A 19450-nucleotide genomic window follows, 5' to 3' on the forward strand; every position below is an offset into this window, starting at 1 on the left:
TGTTTAGTTCTGACTATTTGTGTGAAAAGTGTTTTGTAATTGTGTCCATATAGTTCCTGGATTTGTCTTGGCAGGTAGACTCCCAAATATTTTATATTGTCTACAGTTATTTTAAATGGAATTTCTATTTCTATCTCTTGCTGCTGGGCTTTGTTGGTAATATACAGAAATGCTGATGATTTATGTGGGTTTATTTTATATCTTGCAACTTTGCTAAAGTGGTTAATTGTTTCAAGTAGTTTTTTTAGTTGATTTTCTAGGATTCTCTAAGTATATCATCATATCATATCTGAAGAGTGATAGTTTTGTTTCCTCATTGACTATTCTAATTCCTTCAATTTCTTTTTCTTCTTTTATTGTGAAAGCTAACATTTCTGGTACAATATTGAATAACAGTGGTGATAATGGGCATCTTTGTTTCCCCCCCCCGATCTTATTGGGAATGCTTCTAGCTTATCTCCATTACAGATAATGCTTGCTGATGGTTTTAAATAGATATTGCTTATCATTTTTAGGAAAACTCCATTTATTCCTATGCTCTCCAGTGTTTTTTAATAGGAATGGGTGCTGTATCACAAGTTTTTTCTTCATCTATTGGGATAATCATATGATTTCTGTTAGTTTTATTATTGATATGGTCAATTATGCTGATAGTTTTCCTAATATTGAACCAGTCCTATATTCCTGGTATAAATCTCTCCTGGTCATAGTGTTTTATCCTGGTGATAAATGCTGTAATCTCTTTGCTAATATTTTATTTAAGATTTTTGCATCAATATTCATTAGGGAAATTGGTCTGTAATTTTCTTTCTCTCTTTGGCTCTTCCTGGTTTGGTTATCAGCACCATATTTGTGTCATAAAAGGAATTTGGTAGGACTCCTTCACCTATTTTTCCAAATACTTTATACAGTATTGGAATTAATTGTCTTTTAAATGTTTGGTAGAATTCACTTGTAAACCCATCTGGCCCTGGAGATCTTTTTCTTAGAGAGTTCAGTGATGGCTTGTTAATTTCTTTTTCTAAAAGGGGGCTATTTAAGTACTTTGTTTCTTCTTCTGTTAATCTGGTTAATTTTTGTAAATATTCATCCATTTCACTTAGATTATCAGATTTATCGGCCTACAGTTGGGCAAAATAGCTCTTAATTATTGCTTTAATTTTCTTTTCATTGGCAGTAAATTCATCCTTTTCACTTTGGATACTGGTAATTTGGTTTTCTTCTTTCTTTTTTTTTTTTAATCAAATTAACCAAAGGTTTTGTCTATTTTATTGTTATTTTTCCCATAAAACCAAGTCTTAGCTTTACTTATTAGTTCAATAGTTTTCTTACTTTCAATTTTATTAATCTCTCCTTGGATTTTCAGAATTTCTAATTTGGTATTTAATTGGGGTTTTAAAATTTGTTCTTTTTCTAGCTTTTTTAGTTGCATGCCCAATTCATTGATCTGCTCTTTGTCTTTTTTATTCATGTGAGCATTTAGAGATATAAAATTTCCCCTAAGAATTGCTTCAGCTGCTGGTGTGTTGTCTCATCATTGTCATTTTCTTTGATGATGTTATTGATTGTTTCTATGAGTTGTTCTTTGACTCACTTATTCTTTAGGATTAGATGCTTTAGTTTCCAATTATTATTTTTCTTTTTTAAAATACATTTTTATTAATTTTTTATTTTAGACTTGAATACTAAAACTTAAGTACATAATAAGAAAAGTAAAAGAAATATTATAAACTTAAATATTAAAACTTAAATATAAAATAAGAAAAGGAAAAAATGTCATGTGCACAGCAGAATGTGAGAGGATTCAAAATATATAGCAATAAATTTCCATTTCAAGAAAGCCTGTATATTAAATACTATGCATTGTATTAAGAGCTGTCCATCGTTTCTTTGCTTCCTTGTAGGTTTTCTTTGGTTCTCTGCTGTACACTTTTATTTATTCTTTTTTCCCCTCTTCCTCCCCCCTGTACTCCTACCTGGAGGCTACAATTAAGTTTGGATGTATTTATATATATTGATATATACATACATGCACACACACACACACACACACACACAAATATATACTTTCCCTAAGAGATTCTATTCCTAATCTTTGTTTTTTATATTTGTGTTTATCTCTTATTTCCTATCCCTCCTGACTTCTCTACTTTACTTCTATCTACTACCTTGCCCTCCTGTTTACTTAACCTATCCCCCTCCCAATTAATTTTTAATCTATCTTTCCATGGTCCTTTATTACACATAATTTTTATTGCATCATGATCTGAAAAAGATGCATTTAAGATTTCTGCCTTTCTGTATTTGATTGTTAGGTTTTTATGCCCTAATACATGGTCAATTTTTGTGTAGGTGCCATGTACCACTGAGAAAAAGGTATATTCCTTTCTAACCCTACTCAGTTTTCTCCTGAGGTCTATCATATATATCTAACTTTTCTAAAATTCTGTTCACCTCCTTAACTTCTTTCTTGTTTTTGTTTTTGTTTTTGTTTTTACTCTTGGAAGTAAATTGTACTTATTATGGGGAAAGCATTTAAGCCTTAAACAATGCTATCTAGATGTTAGTCATTATCATTATTTTTACTCTTATGATAAATAAATAAAATATTTCTTTTGCAGGCTGTTATACTAATGATGTCATTCATGCAACAATTATTTATTAAGCATTTACTATGTTAAAGACATGGTGCTAGGTTCTAATAACTCCTTAAGCTTGCTTCATAGATCCTTATTTTATTGATAGTGAAGAGGCAAACTTTGTTCCAGTTCATATCTGAATTGCCACAAGTTCTGAATTAGTATATTTCACATTAATTTGTTTTCTCAATATATGCTACAGAACTAGTTGAGATTAGCTGGCCAACATCTTAAATGATACAGGGGAAACATCTATTCTAAATACTAACTAGTTAAAATGAATGAAGGCCAAATAGCTGGTTGACAACCATCTAAATATAGAACTTCTGAGCTCCTGAATTACATTACTAATTACATTGGTATTTGTCAGTGGTTATGGTTTGTGTCAGCATTAACTGAGTAACCTCAACTATAGCCATAACTGGACTTTAGTTTTGTGAATATACTTTGTATGGGTATGTATCATGGTTTAGTACGGCTAATATCCAGTCAGGGAAGAACGGTTATCAAGGTCATTAATTAGATTTAAATAACACTCGAATTTCTTGATTGATGGAATATGATTGAAGAGTTATAAGGGAAATAACATTGTATAATTGATGGACAGCCAGTCTCAGAGTCAGGAGGATGAGTTTAAATTCTGCCTCTTACCCATACTAACTACACGCCCCTGAGCAAGTCATTTTGCCTTTTATTACCTCCAGGTGATTCTCTTGGTCTCTAAATAGCAGAGAAAACACAGGTGTGCATTGGTGAAAGGAGTTTTTCTCACCAGGAACCACCTACACTGATGAAATCACAGGTCTTGTGGAGGGGCAGGAGGGATTTATAAAGTGCTTTCCAAGAAATAGCCCTGTAAAATAGGCAGTATGTATGTACCCTAACCCTGAGGTTTAGATAAGACATGGTCCCTCATGGAGCTTATAATATTCTAGAAGGAAGTGACACAATCATAAACTATAGTTCAAAATAATGGGTTTATAATTACCCACATTACCACTCAAAACTAGAACTCAGAAAGAATTTAGATCCCAAGGCACCATATCTTGGTTTCAGGGTCAAACACATGGAAACTATCAGACTAATAGCCTTTGTTCACTGAGACCATAGAGTACATCTCCAAGATCAGATAGACAGAAAAACTCTGAAACAGAAAAATTTCTGGTCCAGAACACTTTGACACGGGAAGTTCAACTGGGTCCAAGATAGGTCAAGTATTTAATTAAAAATACTAATTGATACAGATTTTAAAGTGAATTGTAGAACTAAAAAAAAAAAGAATCATTAATATCAAAGACTTCTGGAAAGCAGGAAATAAACACTCTGTCCACAGACTCAGCCACATTCAACCAGGCTAGTCTTCAATGTGTGGAAGAAGAGTTGTTCTCATCCCTACCCTAATAATTCAAGTTAACAGATGAAGCTCTAATGAAATCCAACTTCCCCTAGTTCCCTTTTAAATAATCACTCTGTAAACAGGAAGGCTGATGTCTAGCCCTGATTCATTCTGCTCAAGGAGAATACCTGTGCTGTATCCCTGCTGATCTTACTTAAACTGCAATCACACCCTTGGATACATCTACCTCTGCACATCATTTGTATCCCTAACTAAATACCTCTAATAACAGGCAACTCAAAACCACATGAGGCTGCCAATTCTACAAAAGCATGCCGTGACTTTAGGATGTTCTTCCTCATATTGAGCTCAAAACCTGCCTTCCTGCTATTTCTACCCATTGGTCCTAGGTTGGCTCTCTGGAGTCGCATGGAATATGTCTACACTCTCTCTTCCATATGACAGCCCTTTTTCATGCAGTATAAGAAAGTGAATACCTCTCCCTAAGTATTCTCTTTTCTAGGTTAATATTCCCATTTACTTTATTCCAATGTAATAGAAAGAGCACTGGACTTGAATTTAGAAGATCTGAGTCCAAGACTCAGTTTTGCCAGAGACTAGCCAGGTGATCTCACACAAATTATATATACTCTCTGGGCTTCATTTTCTGCATCTGAAAAAATGGGGGTGGCATTTGTACCTCTCTCACAAGACTGTTATGAAGACAGCACTTTACAAAAACCTTAAAGGACTATTTAAGATATGTTGTTGTTGTTATTATTATTAGTAGTAGTAATGGTTATAGGTGTAGGTATAGTAGTAGTAGTAATAGTAGCAGTTGTAGGTGTAGTATTTATAGATGTAGTAGGTGCAGTAGGTACAGCAGCAGTAGTAGCAGTAGCAGTAGTAGCAGTAGGAGTAGTAGTAGTAGTAGTAGTAGTAGTAGTAGAATTGTTCCTTGATTTTAGGGAATCCCCAAAAAAGAAAACTCCCTCTACCAATGCAAGTCAGCAACAAATATACTGGTATTTCAACTATAATTGAAGGTGTTCAGTCATGTCTGATTCTTTGTGACCCCTTATGGAGTTTCCTTGGCAAAAATTCTGGAGTGGTTTGCCATTTTCTCCTCTGGTAGAATAGGCAAACAGAGGTAATATGACTTGCCCAGGTCACACTGCTATCGAGTGTCTGAGGCTGGATTTGAATTCAGGTCTTCTTGACTCTAGGCCTAGTGCTCTATCCACTGCACCACCTAGTTTGTAGTTGAAGTATTGTATTTCAACTTACAGTTTTTTGTTTGTTTATTTGTTTTTTGTGAGGCAGTTAGAGTTAAGTGACTTGCCCAGAGTCACACAGCTAGTGAGTGCTATGTATCTGAGGCTGGATTTGAACTCAGGTTCTCCTGACTCCAGGGCCGGTGCTCTATCCATTGTGCCACCTAGCTGCCCCCTCAACTTATAGTCTTAAAGTCTTAATGACCTGATGCACTGAAAAGATTAAGTTAGTTGTCCAGGGTGACCTAGCCAGCATGTGTCAGAGGAAGGCAGGGTTTGAACTCAGGTCTTCCTAGCTCAGAGGTCTGCTTTCTCACCACTGTGTTATAGTGCCTCTTAGTGATTATTATGATAATGAAGAGGAGGATGGGGATGAAAATGACCCCAACAACCACACTCTGAGGAGTCTGAAGGTACCTAACTCTTCCAACCTTTGGTTCTCAGTCAAATACACTGGTTCCCTCATTAGAACCAAATTGGAGGGGGGAGAGGAATCTGCGTCCTTAAGGCCACATGTGACCTTCTAGGGCCTTACGTGCGACCTTTTAACCTTTTGAATACAATTTGGATTCAGTTAAAAGGTAGCATTTAAGGACCTAAAAGGTCACATGTGGCCTTAAGAACGAAGATTCCCCACCTTAGGTCAAATCTACTCCAATAAGAAGACACATCAGCCTAGCAGAATTGTTTGAGGATGCTTAGCTTGGCTTGTCTGGATTTTATTTTATTTTACTTTTTTTTTTAGGAAAGCACATATCAGCCACTGACTTTTTGTCCTGAAGGAAAAAAAAGTCCCTTTATCTCCTTCTGAGTGTCTTCCAGTTACCTCAGGGTGAGATGGAGGGCTGGGGGTGGTGGGCCCCTGTAACTTTGCACTAGGTCCTCTTGAACAAGCTCTCCTTGTAAATCTATGCAGACAAGGACGTGGGCCAGTGAGGCTGAGCCTGGCTTCCTTTGTCTCCCTTCCTCTGTGCTTCCTTCTCCCCTCCCCCTCTTCCAGTGGTGAGCCAGCTCTCCCATTACTTATGCTGCCAGCCATAAACGCCTATTTATTTGCAGACTAACTTTCTGGTGGTTTAATATCCCCTTGAATTACAGTACAATCTCTTTCAAGTTATATTTGATTATTTTTCACATTTAAAAACATGAATACAATTACCTCACGATGGCATGTGCCATTACAGTCAGAGATAAAATAGTATTGCAATACTATGGATGCATCTTATACAAGTAGGCGGCCTCTAAAAAATATATCTCCAGCATGGAACAAGATCTGCAATGATAGGTGCCATATAAATGCATATAGAACAATAAATAGATACAAAGGAAACAGATGTTGAATAATTAATCCCTGCTTCTCTCTAGAAACGAGCTTTATGAATCTGTCTACGGTGTTCATTTATTTCTAGAGACGCAAATATTTAAAAGTAAAGAATAAGTAATGTCCAGGAAGGAGAGAAACAATAATAATAATAATAATAATAATAAAACAAAGAAGAAGAGAGAAGATTATGGATTGCTGAGCCTCTATTATTCTAATCTGGTCTATTATTCCAATCCAATAGAGGTTGAGCCTCTATTATTCCAACATCCAGCAATATTGTAAAGATTGAAAATGTGCTTACAATAGTTGGTGTTCTAATGATGCCCCTTCATTGAGGAGGTGCCACATGGATGCGTCAGATCTGGACACCAGTCACTCATGTCTTTTTAGAACCCTGGACCTGGCTCCTAGGGCCAGTGCTATCTCTAAACCGTAATTATACACATATATCATTACTTGGCATAGATAGCACTGCACAATTTACAAAACACTTTCATTTTTATTATCTAATTTGATAAGCATTTATTATCTAATATGTGCCTGGCACTGTGCTAGGCCCTGGGATACAATACAAGGAATGTGACAATTTCTGCTTTCATGGAGCTTATATTCTATGAGAGGGACACAACATGTGCATAGATAAGTAAATGGTGTAAAATGATTTTGTTAATGGTGGGGGGGAGGTTGGGCTAATACCTTAGCAGGATCGGCAAAGGCCTGTCACATAGAGCACTTGAGCTAACCCTCACTTGCTTCTCCCAGCAACCTCATGAAGTAGGAGGCAGCAGGAAGAGTCCTTGACCTCGGTTCAAGTCACTTTTCTGAGCCTCAGTTTCTTCATCTGTGAAATGAGAATAATGATACATGCATACTACATATCAGACAGAATTATTGCATGGTAGGTGCTTTGTAAAGGCAATATAAACATGAGCTTTTATTATTATCTTCATTTTACAGGTAAAGGAACAAAAGCTCAAAGAAGGGTGCCCGGATAGTAATTAAGGGGGTTAAGATTCTTCCACAGCAGAGAACTATGTGGTAAGATTGAAAGAGACCTCCAAAATCTTTTCAGAAGCTGCCTGAATTTCCACCAATCACAGATTAATTGGGGTTAACAAGCTCCCCTTTTAAAATGTTTCCCCCAACTATCCACCACTCAGTCCTTAGAGTGAAATATCAATTGTTTCTCCTGAACTGCACTTAGAGGGCATATAGGAAAATACTACTGATTGGGGGAAGGGAGAAGAGTAATCTGAGCTCCTAGGTGGAAGAGAGTATTGGTTGTAGCATTGTAGGGAGTTGGAGGAAGTTTTGGGCAGCCAGGTTCACTGGGGGGCCTAGGGATGGAGGAGAGGGAAATGAAGGAGGTAGGATGGAGGATAAAGTTTACCTGCTTTGCAGTTTTATCCAAAGATGACCCTGCTCATACCCAATGACTCAGCCTCCTATATGGTGAGAGTTGTTTCAACAATGTGTTCTGGCTACTAACAATTAATGAAACAATTAATAGGCGTGTAGTGTCTGAGATCAGGGAGTGGTAATCTCTCCCCACTGTTCTCATATCTGCTGTGTTTAGTTCTAGAGGCCTACTTTTAGGAAGAAGATTGTCAAGTGGATAGCAGCCAGATAAGGGCAAGCAGGATAGAAACAGGCCTTGAGGTGATGCCATAGGAGGACTGACCAAGGGAGCAAAGGATGCTCATCCTGGAAGAATGAGAGCTTCTAGGGGACTTTGGAGCTACCCAACTAACTAAAGGTCTATCACACTGAAGAAAGGTTAGGTTTATTCTACTCAGTTCTAAAGGGTAAAATGAAAAACAACAGGTTGCAAAGAGAAAAACTGAGGCTTCATATAAGGAACACATCCTAACACTTAACAGCTGTTTAGAAGAGTAATGAGCTGCTTTGCCAGGTCATTGGAGGGCTTTGAGAAAAGACTGGATGGGCATTTGTTGGGCAAACTGTAGAGGACATTCTTGTTTGGGTATACATTGGATGACAAGGACTCTGAGATCCCTTATAACTCTGAATTTTGTGATTCTGTGATCCTCTGTGTAGGAGAAGAAGGCTACTGAGCCTTGGTGAGCTGGACATGTTTTGGGTTGTTTCTCTAGAAGTGTGGATAGATTTACATGGAGATAGTAGAAAGTAAGTTCCTTGAGGGCAGAGACTATCTCACTTTTATATTTGTATTCTCAGTGCCTAGAACAGTGCCCAGCATATAGTAAGCTCTTAATAAATGTTTTCTGAGTGATTCATCCAAACTCTTCCTTCTGAATATCAAGTTGTACATAGTGGATTTGCAGTTTTATGCACAATCATTTTTTTTTCTACTCTACTGTTTATTTTATAACGTTCAGAATAAACTAAATATAATTAAAAAAGAAAAAAGAATATCAATGAAACATTAAATAATTCAAAGAATATACAGAAGGAAGTTCAGAGACATAAACAAGCCCATACATGTTGCTATTAATGTATTAAATTTAATATACCCACAAAACAAGCTGTATGTAAACAACAGTCAAGCTTTTTATGTGCAATTATTATATTTCTGTTCTTTACCTAATAAAATGTTCACCTTTATTAAACACAAAAATTAAAAAAAAACCTCTTTCTTCTGATTCCCTTTGTGACTAGTGCTGAATGTTACCAGCCTGACTGTTGGACAAAAGCAGTACAGGTGGTTCAGTGGATAGAGCTCTAGACCTGGATTCAGGAAGACCTGAGTTCAAATTTGGCCGCAGACACTAGCTGTGGGGTCTTGATCAAGTCATTTAACTTTTTTCTGCCTTAGTTTCATTAACTGTAAAATAGAGATAATAATAACACCTATTTTACAGAGTTGTTGTGAAAGTCAAATGAGATAATAATTGTAAAATGCTTAGCACATGGTAGGCACTTAATAAATACTTGTCCCCTTCCCTTCTTCTCCCTTGGAAATTGAGCCCATGTCCTTGGCCATACTTGGAGAGAACTGTATCCAACTAATATAATCAGCTTTAAACACTAAAACCTGTTGACCTGGGAGCAGTGGGTTGGAGGCATTTGATATATAGTAACTTTTCTGAGTCAGTCTAGAATGACCCTTTTTTTCAAAGAGGAACCATAAAAACAATCCAGTATTTTAGGAAACTGAAGATACCAATTATGGAATCCAAAATTCTGCAGCAAGGTGTAGCAAGCAGGAAAGTCCCGAATCCCAGTGGGGTGACACATTATGGCCTGGCACAGACAGCTCTTGTACTTTTAACATGCCTTCTTTCTGAGCAGGATTTGCAGTACCCTGTATACTAACACTCTGCAGAGCTCTGGCTTTTCAGATAAAAAACACAGTAATAATAATAATAATAATGATAATAATAGCTAACATTTATATAGCACTTACTATGTGCCAGGTACTGTGCCAACTGCTTTACTTTTAGTTATTTAATAATTTACTTTAAATTATTATCTCATTTGTTATCACAGCAACCATGTAAGGTACATACTGCTATTATCTCAATTTTACAAATGAGGAAACTAAGTCAAACAGAGATTAAGTGACTTGCTTAGGATCACACACCTAGAAAATGTCTGAGTCCAGATGTGAACTTGAGTGTTCCTGACTCCTGACCCACTGTGTCACCTAGCTGTTTCATTGATAGTGCCTCTACTAAAATGGAATTTATTTTCATTCCTCCAGGGACTAGGCTAAGATTTACCATGGCAGAGGTTATGTGAAGGATATGGGACGGTGATTCCTTAAGGATTCCTACCTCAGTTAAGTGTCTCTTGTCACCATCAATTCATGCAGAGCCAGTCCTTGGCAACATTATAAAACTGGGCAAGTTTGCTTGGAGTCCCCCTCCATCTTCCTTTCTATGAAAATTCCTGATGTCCAGAGTTACCTCACTGACCCTGTGCTCCTAAGTGCTCATTGCTTCCCACTGCTGCCATCCTGGCCTGTTCCTGGCAAAATCCAGCCAGAACCTTTACAAAGTATTTTCCTTCCTATCTGATAAAGTAATTGAAGATAATGTTTCAATAGTTAGTAATAACTTAGTATTTTATCAGACAATATTTTAATTTTATTTTTAGAGGAGCTACTGACGAAATAGAAAGGTACAATTCTTAGGGTTGGGCTGGAATGCTTGAATGCCCATATACCAAAGCAAAATAGTCTAAGAAGAATGACTCCCCTCTTCTTAAAGGTTTGTCAAATATTAGGGCAAAAGATAGGGAGTGTCAATATATTAGGAGACACTGTTTTCCAGAGCTAAGGCCCAGCAAGTAAGCTGTGTCCTGAGCTTGGTATCACAACAATGCTTTGTACTCACCCTCTGGATAAACTCTGCTGCAACAAAATCCCAGAATTGTTTCATATAATTACAGTATTGCTTTGAGCAGCACCAGGTATTCTACTTGGACAAGGACCAGCTGTACCATGTTCTGGTCATGAAGTCCTGCTATTAATCAAACTTTTCACATTGTTGCTGTTACCCCTCATTGTCAAGGCTACAGCTCACTGCACAGCCATTGGTATAGGTATTGAGATCTTCCCACACTAAAGTGGGTCTGCCCCTACTAGGTGTGGGGTTCTGGCACACGGTATTCTTGCTTGCAAGCTGTTTCCTTCACTTTGAAATCAAACTTCTCAGACACTTGACACTTACTAACTATGTGACCCTGGGCAAGTCATTTAACCCCTATTGTCTCACCAAAGGAAAAAGAAAAAAAGAAAAAGAAATTAAACTTCTGTTGGATTCTTGACTCTCCTGTCTCTGGCCTGCTCTGTTCTTCTCCAGCCATCCACAGGTTAGAGGCTGGTTCTGGTCCAGTTGACAGGACTCTTTGGGGCACCTGATGGAGAAATCCAAGTTTGAAACTTCCCTCTCCCTTCCAAAAAGGGAAACCTGCTCTTAGAAACACTTTGATAAATAGTTCCCTCCTCCCACCCTCTCAGCAAAGCAGGGAGCCAAGAATGAGTAACCAGAAGAGCACTCTGAGGAGGTCCCAAGAGAAACCAGGGCCTCAGTAAGAAATTCAGGAGAATGGATTCATGTTTTGTTTTGTTGTTTTTTTTTGGGGGGGGGGTTAGTCAACACTCTAAAGCTCCTTAGCTGCTCTCCGTCTAAAAGCCTCTATTCTCTTCCCTCCCTGCCTCCCCTACCCCATCCCCTGGCATTGTAAGTGGACAAGAAGTAAAAAGATTCAGTTGTAATAGTGGAGCTGTAACAATTGTTCCATTGTAACTCCCCAGGGGAAAGAAGAGCATTTCTACTAAAGATGTTCGAATTTCACGGGAAAGGAGAGTTCGGGTGAGAGGGAGTTAAGTCAAGGCAAAGTTACCCCAGCAGAAATGACCTGATCCTACAGTCATAGGACCCTGGATTTGAAGCTAGAAGAGTGCTTAGAGATGACTGTAGTCCACCTCACTCCTCCAGTTTGAAGAGGAAAAAAAAAACAAACTGAGGTGGGAGCCAGGATGAATTGACTTGTCCAAGGTCATACAGATAGGGAGTAGCATGGCCAGGATTAAAATCTAGATCGTCCTAAATTACAAAGTCACAGTTCTTTCCGCTGCAAGCTACCTCGGATGCGCAGTAGAAGAGTGGGAGGTAAAAAGTTATCCACCAGTTCCTCAAGATTTTACTCTTGAAAACCGGACGACATAAGGAGAGCTGGGCGGGGGAAGAAGCGAGTTTCCTTAGAAAGCAAAGTGGCTCTGGATGCATCTGCTTCCAGAGCACAGGCAGTACGGGAGGTTTTGCTCGTCCCTCAGCCGGTAAGAAGTAAGTGGATCTGCGCCTTCAGCTCGGAGTGTCAGCGCCCACTCCTCCCACGACCCCAGGGAGAAGCGCTGTCCGGGGCAGAGCCCGAGGTCCAGAGCCCATGGTCTGCTGCCTCTAAGAGGCAGTCCAAGTTCCCAGAGCTCAGAGCGAGCGCGGGGCGCGTCACGAACAGAAAACCCCTACTCCCCAGGGTTGGTGGGGGAGCGGGGGCTCCCCGGGATCTGAGAATGGCTTTTGGCTTTCCTACCTCCGTTGCCGACTTCCAGGAGCCCCAGCTGTTCCAGAGCCTTCACGAAAGCCACGATGATGACCAACACCACGATCATCTCCAGTCCTTCCAAGTTCATGCTGGAAACTCACTTGTTTACGTGACTACATTTCGCTTTTCTCCCCCTCCTTCCTCCTTCCCCTTCGGACCTCCCCTACAGCAGGACCCTGTGACTGGGGATTGAGATGTCTGTCCGACCGAGACAACGCCGACCCGGTTCCAAGCATGGCACACCTTAATATTCCCTCCCTACCCCCCACTGTCCCGACCTCCCGAGAGCTGACAGCTAGCAAGGAGCTGGAGACCTCACTACTCTCCACTACCTGGGACATCCCCAGAGCAGGCAGCCGGGGGAATCTCGGTTTCATTGTATATCCTCGCTACAACCCTCTTAGCTTCGGAAGACGCTTTGCTTCTTCTGTCTCTAAGGCAACGGGACCCACCCGGGACGTCTCTCCAGTGCAAATTCAGATCAGTCCCCTCAGCTACCCCTCGGAGTAGCCCCGGAATAGGAATAGCCACTTGGTGGATAGTTTTGGCAGCAACTGGATTATTTGGAATAGCCTGGTCTTGCAGGACCTGCAGTGACCAGATGGATGTAGGCCATTAGATCCTTGCTGGAATGGGGTACACGCAAGAAAGGGGTGGGAGGTGGAGGGCTTAGCTGGAAGAGGCCACAGAGTTCATCTAATCCAACTCTCAGTTATCGTTTATTACAAATGGATAACAAAGGCCCAGGAAAGGGAAGGGACTGCCCAAGGCCCAAACAGTCTGTTGATTGATTTACTCATTCAATTAACAACAACTTATTAAGTCTTAACTCTGTCAAGTACTGAGCTAAAGGCTGCCTCCACTTTCTCTTGGAAGCTTCTCAGATAAGTTCCCCAGCCTCCACCACCCCAGGCAATGGGGTTAAGTGACTAGCCCAGGGTCACACAGCTAGTAAGTGTTAAGTATCTGAGGTCAAATTTGAACTCAGGTCCTCCTGACTATAGAGCTGGTGCTCTATCCACTTTGCCGCCTAGCTGTCCTCTCTTGGAAGCTTCTGAGGTGATTTTTGGCCCCTTCCTGGAGTAACTTTGTGCCTAGGAGGTGGGATGACCTAGGTAAACTCTTCAGTGCAATGTATGAGAGATCAGAGTCGGAGTTAAGTCCTTTCAAGCTTGACCAATAACTAGTAGGTGACTTTGGGTGACTCATTTCCTCTTTTGGGGCTTCAGTTCCCTCTTCTGTAAAATGAGTGGTTTAGTCTTCATGATCCCTACTGTCCATTCCAGTTGGAAAGATCTAAGATTCTGTGATTCTATGATACTGAGACATGCAGGCACATACTTAAACACTTTTAATTTTCGAAAGTTCCTCCTTAAGTTCAGCAGAAGCCTGCCTCCTTCTGACTTTTTTTTCTTTCATTTTTTTTTTTTTGGAAGCAGTCCACATTAAGGAACTTGTCTAGGGTCACACAGCTAGTAAGTGTCTGAGGCTGGATTTGAACTCAGGTCCTCCTGACTCCAAGGCTAGTGCTCCATTCACTGTGCCACCTAGCTGCCCCCTGACCCAACCATTACTCCAAGTTCCATCCTTGGGCCAGGCAGAACAAGTCTATTCACAGGATTATAGATTTAAACCCACAAAGGACTTAAGAAACCATCTAGTCCAACCCTCTGATCTTACAGATGGATAAACTGAGGCCCAGAAAAAAAATGACATGATTTGTGCCCAAGGTCATTCAGACAGTAAGTGGCAGAGGTAAGATTTATACCCAAGGTCCACTGACTCTAAAAGCAGTGAACATTCCAGTATATTTCCTCTCTTCCACATGATAATCTTTCACATACCTGAAGTCAGTGATTATATCATCCCATTAGTCTTCTCTTCTCTAGGCAAAATGGCCCAAGTTTCTTCAACTTGATATGACCTTTCCTCAAGTCCCACCTTCTCCAGCAGGTGAGGAGCCCACACCTTGGAAATAGAGGCCCAAGGTCTCTTGGGTGGACACATTTCCTCTAAATCTATTTATTCTTCTAATGGACCTTCTCATTAAAGAACATCTCAGTTAGCTAATTCATCACCTTATTAATAATAGCTATTAGATAAACATTCTGAGGGAGCAGTGAGAGTTCTCATTAGCCTCTGTCTTCCAGCTCCATATGTCCTGTTTCAAAACAATTTAGAAAATACAAGTCCTTAGGGCAGAATGTGTCCATTCCCTTGTCCTCCCAAACCTAAGCATTCTTTCTAACTGCTAATGTGGGTTAAGTGCAAAGGCAATTTATTATGAGGTCAGTGTTCAGAACCATTTATTTTGGATTAGAGAGGTGAAAACTACAGGCACCTGCCTACAGAGTCTGAAGAGGGGAAAATAGGAGTGTGTTTAGTAGGTGGAGTCACAGAGAGCCCTGGTGAGCAGAGCAAGGATTGTTTTAACCTTCCCCTTTCCTAGTCAGTCAATAGATATTTGCTGAGATCTCACTGGTGTGCATGCTACTGTGCTGAGAAATAAAGAGGCATAAGGCATACACACCTCTTCTATTCCTCCAGTCTTATGATCTTGCTGGGAAGCCTAGACTAACCTTTAGAAGAAGGTAACTATTGACACAAATGCAAAGCCCTAGATATAATGATGATGATGATGATGCTGCTGATGACGATGATGGTGGTGGTGGTGATGATGATGATGGTGGTGGTGATGATGATGATGGTGGTGGTGATGATGAGGATGTTGATATTGACACAAATGCAAACTGCCAGATATAATAATGATGATGGTAGTGATTAGAGATAATGTGGTACAAGTAGAAGGAGGTCATCAGAGGACCTGGGTCCTCTCCCCTTATTACCTGAATGACCTTAGGCAAATGACTTGCCTGGGCCTCAGTTTTCTCATCTGTATAATGAGGGGTTTGGACTACATGGCCTCAAAGATCCTTTCTAACTCTTCTGACAAGGAGTTGAGCTCCAGGTAAGAACAGTCAGTGTCAACAGGGAATCACAACTTCATGAAACTTATGTGAAAACTAGGTTTATTACAAGAGAAGCGAACATGCATGTGGAACCCAAAGAGTTCACAATCTATACTGAAGTTTGCATATTTGGAACAGCAGTACAAAAGAAGGAGGAGATGCTAGAAATCTCTACCTAAAGGGGCATGGCATGGGAGTCAGAAAGGTGCACTAAAGGTGGGAAAAGGATAAAACCCTTCCCAAGGGGGAGGAGCAAGTTATCTTGGGAACTGCTGGCTAGACTATGAAGATATGGTGGTCTGCTTATCTACAAGGGTCTCAGCTGCACGATGAATTTCTCAGCTTAGCCCAGACTGACTGGCTCCCCTGACTCCCAAGGACACACAGGCAGTCCAAGTTGGGATGTAAACCACACATTATGTCAGCGGGGGTGGAGGGAAGAAAGTTGTCCTTGACGATTCAGGGCCTCCTGTTCTGGGTCCAGTGTTTCTGGAAAATATGGCAACTCAAAAAGACAAGTTCAGGGGATCCTTTAACATTCCTCAACACCAGAGAGCTTTGAGCTAGGACAGTCCTTTGAGGTGATAGGAATTGACTTAAGCCCCAAAGTATAAGTAGGATTTGGGGACAACTGGAAAGCTTCCAGAATTGGACAGTTAGGCTGGTGAAGAACTTTGAGATCATGTCCTAATTTGCCACTGGTCTTAGTTAGAGGCCTTTGGGGAAATTAGCTCTGCCTAGTGCCCATCCCCCCCCCCCCATTTTCATGAGAGCTAGAAGCTGCTAAAATCAGAAAGGATAGTTTTTAGCTTCCTATAAAGTTAGAGGGAATAAAGCCCAAACAAACATCTCCTTTGGCTAGTCATGGGGTTGGAAGCTTTCTGAGTCTATTGAGTTGCCAGCTTGCTTTCAAGGGTTTGAAGTTTTACCCAGAAGAGGCATAGGGAGAAGGCAGAGGGCATTGCAGAAATTAGGTGGGGGTGGGGCATCATTGGGGGGCCCTGTAGTCTTCCTAACCGCAGTTCACTAAGTAAAACATAAAAGGGCTTCTGTGTATGTCACTATGTCAGAATCACAGAACCCAAGCATGTTGTGTCTGAAAGGGACCTTTGGAATCACAGAGTATTAGAACATCTAGTCACAACTCCTTATTTTATAGATGAAAAAACTGAATTCCAGAGTTGCAGTGACTTGACCAAGATCACACTGTTAGTAAGTGACTAAGGCAGAATTCAACCCATTTTCCTCTGTCTCATAGAACTAATTTTATTTTTTTTTATGTCTTTATCTAGGCTTTTTGCCTCTATATGCTACTTCTCCATGACTACCTACCTATCTACCACCACCACCATCACCACCGAAGAAACCACCTTTATAACAAAGAAATAGTTAAGCAGAACAAATCAGCACTTGGACCATATATGAAAACATCTGCCTCACTCCACATTGAGAGTTTACCACCTCTCTGGGCAAATCAGCTGTCTTCTTACCCTGGAACATCCATCTACCATGGCAGTTCCCTTCTCCCTATTGACGAGTTCCTTCCAGGGGCCTCCATTCAGGGGTCAGGCCTAGGTTGGCTGTACTTCAGAAATGGTCACTCCAACTATATTTGACCTCTCATGCCCCCAAAGCCATGAAAATCTATTTCTGTTGAGAGTACCACCCTGTTTCTAGTCACTCAGTTTTACTAAGTCAGCTCCTCTTAGTTCTTCTACTTACTTCACCCGTCATATCCAATTAATTGCCAAATCATCAGTTCTCCCTCCGTAGAATCTCTCACATCCACCCCCTTTTCTCCACCTACATGGCTTCACCACCTCTGACCTAGACTATTGTAATAACCTCCTAATTGGACTCCCCACCTCCACTTTCCCCCTTTCCAATCTAGGGCATAGCTACCAAATTGATATTCCTAAAATACAGATAGGCTCATGTCACTGCCCTACTCAAAAATCTTCAGTGAATACCTATTGCCTTTAGGATAAAATACAGACCTCTCAGTCTGACATTTAAAGCTCATCACAGTCTTGCTTCATCTATCTTTTCGGTTTTACATGATAACATTCTTCTGTATGCACTCTCTGACCCAGTCAAACTGGTTTTCTTGATGTTCCCAGGATTCACCATTCCATTACCCATCTCAGTACCCTTCTACAGAATGCCCTCGTTCTTTACCTCCACCTCCAGAATTCTTAGCTTCCTTCAAATCACAGCTTAGATGCCACTTCCTACATGAGCCTTTTCCTTAACTCCTTTCCCCCTACTGCTATACATAAATGCATACAAAAACACAGCAATAATGAGTGTTTTCTCTCTTGAAACTACTTTGTAGATACTAGTATATGTGTTACAGCCCTTTGATAGAAGTAAGTTCCTTGAGGGCAAAGAGCTGTTGTTTTTGTCTTTGTATATCTGTGTGTGTGTGTGTGTGTGTGTGTGTGTGTGTGTGTGTGTAGAGAAGTTTGATTTCCTTTTCCCCCCAATTAGTTGATATAACCACAAGTAAGGGGCAGATAATAGGATTGAGGAGGTATTAATATTGTTGGAGAGATAAATAAAGCATTTCACAGAAGAGGGAGGAGTAGAGAAAGAGGAAGCTAAAGGAGAAAAAAGGGCAGTATTTGGAATACAATAGCAGGATTTATTATCAGAAAAAGAAAACATTCCCTATTTCAAGGATAAGAGATAAGAAAGGAAGTGATCAAATACTTCTATAATTGTGAAAGAAATCCTTTTAAAATATAGCTGTAGGGTCTCTTATCTAAGGACAGCAAATGGTTGTTACAACAGTGGATGAGAGCATCCATTTACTGCCTTCTTACATAGTTTATATATTTTATTTCTCCTTCAGTAAGGGTTGGGGACTTTCTACTATTAGGTCACCAAGTGGTTGGAGGATTGAGTTCATCATGATGTTGCCAAATGATTGTTCCTATTTCTCTCCATATAACCAGTGTACTCTATTTGTGACCATTTTCCCAATGGTGCTGTGGATGTTTGTGGGAAAATGTACCCACAGGTTTATGGTGGGGGGAAAATATAACTACTGCTGTTACTAGTCCATCTTAATAAATGCCTTTACTTCGAGCTAACTCGTGTCTGCTGGCTGATTATTAAAGACAAGTGCAATGATGAAGGCTAACAAGTAAAAACTGGGAAAATCAGGAAAAGTCTCTTGAAGAAGGTGACACCTGGCTTCACTGCCTCTGAGCATAAGAACAGTGTTTTGTTGGGGGCTATGGTAACTGCTCAGTAGAAGACAGGGGGAGAGAGAGAGAGAGAGAAGGAGAGGGTGAGAAAGGAAGAATCTTCTCTTTTTGGAAGGGACCCCAGAGGTCATCTAGAGAGAGGGAAGGGGAACCTATAGTCTCAAGGCCACATGTGGCTCTTCAAGTCCTCAAGTGCGACCCTTTGATTGAATTCAAACTATTCCGTGAAGTTTGGTTTCTGTCAAAGGGCTGTACTTGCATACCTAGAGGGCCACACATGGCCTCAAGCTGCAGGTTCCCCAACCTTGAATTCTAGACTAATACCCACGTTTTACATACCATGTTACTGAGTCCCACAGAGAATAAGTGACTGTCCCAGATCACACAGCTAGTAAATGGAAGAGCAAGGATCTTTCATGATCAGAGATACTTCAGGAACAATCTGAACAATCACCATCTCTAGAACTGTAGAGGAAGGTTTCAGAAACTAGGATGAAACTATAGTGACCCTCCAGCATATAAGCTAGAGTTCTTATTCCTATTATCACTAATTCTATAAAAACCTATCACTCACCTTTTTTTCTTTTCTTTTTTTCTTTCCTTTGCTTGTAATTGCAGTAAAACAAAGTATCAAAGTGGCCAAAAAAAAATTTCCATTTACCT

General features: G+C 40.2%; 1 protein-coding gene across 3 annotated transcripts in view; it reads right to left on the reverse strand.

Annotated features, from left to right (window-relative positions):
* KCNIP1 (potassium voltage-gated channel interacting protein 1) overlaps positions 1–19450 on the reverse strand; it is a 139393-nt gene that overhangs the window by 111808 nt on the left and 8135 nt on the right. Inside the window, exon 1 of one of the 3 annotated variants that reach the window (XM_027841829.1) lies at positions 12595–12671. The exons of the other annotated variants lie outside the window; for them this stretch is intronic. The gene's annotated coding sequence lies outside the window, so the exon portion shown is untranslated. Of the gene's footprint in view, positions 1–12594; positions 12672–19450 lie in introns of those variants that run through there. 3 annotated transcript variants of the gene reach the window in all.

The sequence above is a fragment of the Vombatus ursinus genome, unplaced genomic scaffold (genome assembly GCF_900497805.2).
Source record: "Vombatus ursinus unplaced genomic scaffold, bare-nosed wombat genome assembly UNPS02014863.1, whole genome shotgun sequence".
NCBI classification, from domain to species: domain Eukaryota; kingdom Metazoa; phylum Chordata; class Mammalia; order Diprotodontia; family Vombatidae; genus Vombatus; species Vombatus ursinus.